The sequence below is a fragment of the Camellia sinensis genome, chromosome 3 (genome assembly GCF_055761805.1).
Source record: "Camellia sinensis isolate YWXY chromosome 3, ASM5576180v1, whole genome shotgun sequence".
Classification (NCBI taxonomy): Eukaryota; Viridiplantae; Streptophyta; class Magnoliopsida; order Ericales; family Theaceae; genus Camellia; species Camellia sinensis.
The window spans coordinates 39,422,940-39,428,939 of NC_138963.1; positions in this window are offsets into that span (position 1 = coordinate 39,422,940).

Below are 6,000 nucleotides of genomic sequence, written 5' to 3' on the forward strand. Positions count from 1 at the left end.
TTTTCCTTGAAGGGTCCGGACGTCCGGGAGGACAACCGACCGGAAGACCCCACGGCACTTCTCCACGTCTCCCTCCCTCTCTCTCGCTAACTAAAATGCTAGCCACAGTTAACACACATGTTAACACACAATACTAACAATTATCACTAACACATAAGTTAGCAACTTCATTGCAACACAAAATAGTGTTTTGAACTGGCCAAAAATTAGCAACTGATACTAACACATCATTTAGCTAGTCCATTGCTAATGCTCTAAGTAGAAAATGCTTCAAAATAGGATTGAGGCTCAAATAAAGAACAATCTTGGCTTTGTTTATCTCATGAATGATCTTTGATTGGCTTCTCCTTGAGTCATTCTCATTGCATGCTCAATTAGTCTCAATTTCTCTACAGTCTTTAAATGCTTGAGAGCTTATCAAGCAAAGAATGATGGAACTTGTTTATTTCATGAACAATCTAGACTAAAGCTCGAATTGATAATATTTATAGTTTGTTATTTTTCATTTATAGAAAATAAGAAACATATTTATATTTATTTTTGTTGAATGTAAATAAGAACAAGTTAGTCATTTGATTCCTACCTTTAAAAAAAGGACTCAGATTCTCTCTAGTCCACTGTTTAAGCCCATGGGGCTCATCACGAGTCCTGTTTCGATAATCCGAACCGTTCAATGTGTAGAGTTTGTCGAGTATTTCATTTTGCAAAAAAGCATGCTGATTGGATGTTGATAACTATTTGATCGGATTAAATTTCTGTCAACAATTTATTTTGAAAATCATATTTACCGTTGACAAAATGATTTGATCAAGTAGGTATCGATATCTGATTAACGTGATTTTTTGTAGGGATAAAATACTAGGTGAATTTTACACATTAAACGATTCGGATCAAAACAAAACCCGTGGTGAGCCCCCACAGGCCTAATAGTATGCTCTAGTTCGATCTTGGACTAGAGAGAAACTTGACCCTTAAAAAAAATGCTTTACAAAATAGAGAAATTTTTCTTAAAAAAATGCTCAGAATGTAATATTGATAAAAGCTATATTTATTTTGGTGTAATGTGAGCCCATACAATACAAGATGAATACAATATTGTCAATATTATATTAATTGTACTTCTTTAAATTTAAAAATAAAATAAAATTTGTGTTTGTATATTGTTGTCGTAAACAAAATGAAGAGTTGCACACATCAACTCATTAAATTACAAATATTAATTAACTTTATTAAAATATTGATTATGATCCATGACTTGAGTTTGAGGGGAGCCAAAGTTTAAAAATCAAACAATTGACCAAGTCACACGAAATTATAAACACCACCATCACAACACCAATAAAAAAACACAATTCATGAATTGAAAAACAGTGAAATTGTTTGATTTTTTGGAAATGGATTCGCATCTAAATTTCAATATTCAAGGCAACAACATTCGTTTATACAAATGAAGGTTTCGTTATAAAAACAAGTTAACTAATCTTTACACTCTCAAATCTACCATGCATCGGTATGATTTTCAGTTGTTCTATTTTGGCACCACTCTGTTTAGTTATTTTGTTTTGGCAACTCCAGTTGGCTCTCCTGTGTGGGCAGCTGCAGGGCTGGTTGTCTTATGCATGGGTGCCCAAATCTGTTCTGATTTGTCCTGTTCTGAGTTGCCGATTTGTTCAGTTCTGAGTCTTGTTGCTGAGTTAAATTGGTGCTGATCTGTGTTGTATTGGTGCTGTATGGTTTTTGTTCTGATGTATTGCTCAATTGTAGAATTATGTTGAATCTATTTGCTGATCTGCTGAATTTGTTTACAAAGTAGAGTGCAAATGGTTGGGTAAAAAAAGAAGATCTGTATATGGACTGATGCTGATGTCCATGACCTGCTGTTATGGTTTGCTGCTGGGATGTGTGGGCTGCTACAGATGATTTTGTTGTTGTCCTCTTGTAGTGTGTTTGGTGTTAGTTTTGTTGTGGTCCTATTTAGGGTTGTATTAGGTCTGGTTAGCACTTACTTGGGTGAGGTTGTTTTTGGGTGTTTGTGGTTGGTTCCTCACCAACTCTTGATGGTGTACTAGCATATGATTGGGCAGTCTTATTGGTGCCAACCTAATTGGGATTGATTTGGCTCGCTATGATGCTTTTTGCACTCATCCTCTTTTTTCCTTTATTGATGTTATAGCTTTTGTTTCATTAATAAAGCTTTTTTTCTTTGCTGATAAAAAAAAAACGGTATGATTTTCAGTCTTTTGTACTATAAAGAAATTCGGTGCTGCTTTGGTGCACTGCTGTATGGTTTGGTGCTGGTTTAGAGGTGATGATGCTGTTGTATTGTTACTGATAATGCTGGTTTAGAGGAGATGATGTTACTGGTTTGTTGAGGCAAATAATGCTATACATTATTATTATCACCATCTTTCTTTCCTTCTACAAGCAATCAAGTCTGATGCTGTATGCTGCTGCTGGTTCAATATTGCATTAGGAATGGGAGCTGAGCTACATATGTCAGTTTTGTTTAATTGGCTGAATGCTTGTGTAGATGGCTGAGGGTGGACTGAGCATGGTTGCAATTACGATGGTCTATGGTGTACTCTGTTGTCTGTTATGATGGTCTGCTATGTGATGGTCTAGTGGTCTGACATGTTGGTCTATTTTTGTTCTGTTTGATATGGTGTCTACTAAGCCCTGCTAGTGCTCTGCTGTTGATGTCTGAGTCCGGCTGAGTCTGGGTGTTGGTCCATTTTGTAGTGGTCTGGTATGGTTACTGAGTCAGCATTGGCATTGGCATGGTTGATGCTGGGTGTTTGTTGCTGTTTTTTGGGTGTTTTGCTTCTTGGCTGCTCAGCTATGCTCAGGCTGCAAATCTTGTTAGTTGATGCTGGATTAATGCTTAGGCTGCATGGTTGATGCTGGACTGACATGCTTAGGTAGTGGTCTGATATGTTTGTCTGTTAAGCTCTGCTAGTGGTTTGTTTTGTTGTTATTTTTTTATTTTTTTATTTTTTTGTTATGTTTGATATGGTGTCTGCTAAGCTCTGTTAGTGCTCTGCTGTTGGTGTGCTTGCTTCGGTTACTCAGCTAGCAGCAGCAGTGGTATGATTCATGAGTCTGCTTGCTCAGCAGTCGTTTTTGGTCTGTTTTCTCGTGGTTTCTTACCAACTCTTGAGGTGCTAGTAAATGATAGGATAGCCTTTTTGGTGCCCACCATGTGGGGATGATTTAGCTCATTGTGATACTTTTGCACTTCCCTTTTCATCATTATGTACTTTGTTTTGTATTTTGTACTTGATTCTTACATCAATAAAGTTTCTTTTTTTGCTAATCAAAAAAATAAAATAAAATAAATAAAGAAATTCGGTTGAATATGGTTAAGCTCAAATTTATATTATTGTCATATATTTTTATCGGGGATCTGCTGAAAAAATCTTTTTTCTTGTTAAATAAGCCAAAAAAATAAAAACTAGTTTAGGAAAAGCTAAAAATCAACTTTAAAAAAAAAAATTTAAGAGTCAATTTTCCCACCAACCAAAAAATTGTATCAATTGCCAAAATACATCCACACCAACCGCGCTCCTTCCCCCCCCCCAAAAAAAAAAAAGTCATTGAAAAATCAATACCAAACTCTGCGATAACTACATTTACTTCTTAATTTTTTGAAGTATCTCACCCAAAAATCCATTAGTTTCTGTATGCTTGTGCTACCACTTAATGGGCGACAAGTTAAACTATTTGACGAGTTTAGCTAAGCACAAGCAGTTATGAATTTGAAAAACTTCAATGTCACGTTGAGTAAAAATCAATGGCCTAATTTTGCTAATTTATATATATCTTCTATTGTAGCAAATGTTTTGAGTTTTTTATTTTTATTTTTATTTTTATTTTTTTGCATTTGAAAGTTTCCATTTTGAGGGTGTACAGGATGAAAAGGGCTATGCATGTTTTTCTGCCTAATTTACTGGTCAACCAATTTATCAAATGACCCTTGAAACCCTAATCCCATTCTCAACCCAGATATTCATCAACCATGCCATTTAGCTTAGTTATTTCTCCGAACCCCCCCCCCCCCCCCCCCCCCCCCCCCCCCCCCCAACACACACACACAAATTTATGGGAATGACATGTTATAGTAGTGATTCTTGGGCTTGACTTGTGAGCTGATAGATTGGTTGGTAGAATTTGTTCACTTTTTTAGTTATTGTGAGTTAGTAATTTGTTATATTATATAAATATTTCTCTTAATATAATTACTGTTTGTAAAAAAAAAAAAAAAAAAAAATAGATATTCATCCAATTCTCTAAGGACCTGGTTGATTGGTTGGATTACGGTATAAAATTAGAAATATTAATCTATGACTCACATTCCATTGTTTAGTTACAATTTTTGTTATCCAAATTAAATTTCGATGGACATTTTATTCAATAAAATTTTAAGATTAAAAAATAATAATAAAAGTGAAAAACACAAAAAGAAACTTAATGAGAGCTTTTGCTTCATTATTGGCCAAAGGATGTATATAGGATGTTTAATTAAAATAAAATGGTCTTTGTGATTTCTTTAATATCATGAGGGAAATGTTATATCTACAAACCTTGTTTTTACGACATCTATCAATTTTAATTAAACTAGATGGCTATTTACTAAGCAAAAACATAATGTAGTTATAAAATTTTAAAACCACGTTAGTTTGTAAAATAAATTTATAAATTTTATCTATTTGTATAACATTAATCTAAGAAAAATATCGTTGCCATTAAGCTTACAAAGGAATTTATTCAAGTTGAAGGATAACTATTTCCACCAAAATATACATTGACTATAACAAATAAGAGTTTTAGAGACCAAATATTTTGGTCTCTAAAAGTGAAAATTTTATTGCAAAAGACATTTAAGGACCAATTTTTATCATCATGAGGATAGTCGTTAAAAGGTCATCTTGAAAAATCTAAAGCAAGGCTTTTAGCGACAAAATTTTGAAAATGTCACTAATAAATAGGCTTTTAGGGACAAAATAATTTGGTCTCAAAATGGTTTATTTTTTGAGACAAAATTTGGTCCCAAAAAGATAATAATTCATCGCTAATATCTAATTTTTGTTGCTAAAAATATAATAACGATACTTTTGGCAACAAAAATATTTGATCCCTAAAAAATAATTTTATCCTTAAATTTTAGTCTCTAAAACCTTGATTTTTTGTAGTGATTTTTTTATTATTTTAAATCTGAAAAGATCTTGCAAATGTCATCCAAAACGCAAGCTACCTAATTTTAGTTTATTTGATCTTTCAAGTACAAATAATAGCGGAAAAAAAAAAGAAAAGAAAAGGAAATGACAAAAAAATAAAAAATAAATATGAGATGGACCAAAATTAGACGATGAGTTTCACTACCTAGAGTAAAATTCATTAAATCTCAAAATTCATATCACTGGCCGTAGGGCTTTCCATATCATATGAAGGTCTATTAGTGTTATACACTCCATGACGTATTTGATTTTCAAAAATATGAAATCCCTAAATTATAGATTCTAGTGATGGTTCACTAGGTGGTCTGGAAAGTATACCTTGTAAGATAGATTCTGGAGGTTCTGAAGTAGATTGTTTAGAAAAGTCAGGTAAATATACCCTATATGATGGTGTAAACCTAGAGCTAGGTCTAGACATACTTTTAGTCAAAGGACGACGGAATTGGAGATACACATTTCCTCCTTGTGTCAAAATGACCTAGTCGAGAGTTAGACGTACAATAGGTCTTGCTGGAACAACATTTGGTATTTTCCATTTTTTTGGAAAGGTAATATCATGCCAAGGTATCATTCTGGGGATTGTCACCTAAGAGTTAAACCTCTAGCATACCACTGAGTATCCATGGATTATAGTTAAACCAAAAAGCCAATCTAGTAAGACTCCTCAGGGAGAATCCAGTACTATGAAAGAAGTACTTCTTTCTAATCTAGAAAACACTCTTCTACCGACACCTCTTACAAAAGAAACAGTACTCATTATTGAGAA